We start from the raw sequence: 288 nt of genomic DNA on the forward strand, positions 1-288 counted from the left end.
GATTTAATGCAGGCATCAAATGATCCAAATTAAAGGTTAAATAGCAATGCTTTTCTGAACATTTTCACCCAGGAGTGGAAATTAAAAAATTTGTCCACCAGCCATAGTGGCATCATGGACAACAAGTCCTGTGAATTTGGAGACATTTGTTCTTTTTTTTTGCAAAAGTTACCAGGGGGGAACCAAATATTTCAGCCGTCTGAAATAATCGGTTCCCCCTCTAAAACATGGGACAAAAATAATTTACCAAAAAGTCCTTAACTGTGTTTATTCCTCTCATCATGGACA

This window comes from Kryptolebias marmoratus, linkage group LG2 (genome assembly GCF_001649575.2).
Source record: "Kryptolebias marmoratus isolate JLee-2015 linkage group LG2, ASM164957v2, whole genome shotgun sequence".
In the NCBI taxonomy this organism is placed as follows: Eukaryota; Metazoa; Chordata; class Actinopteri; order Cyprinodontiformes; family Rivulidae; genus Kryptolebias; species Kryptolebias marmoratus.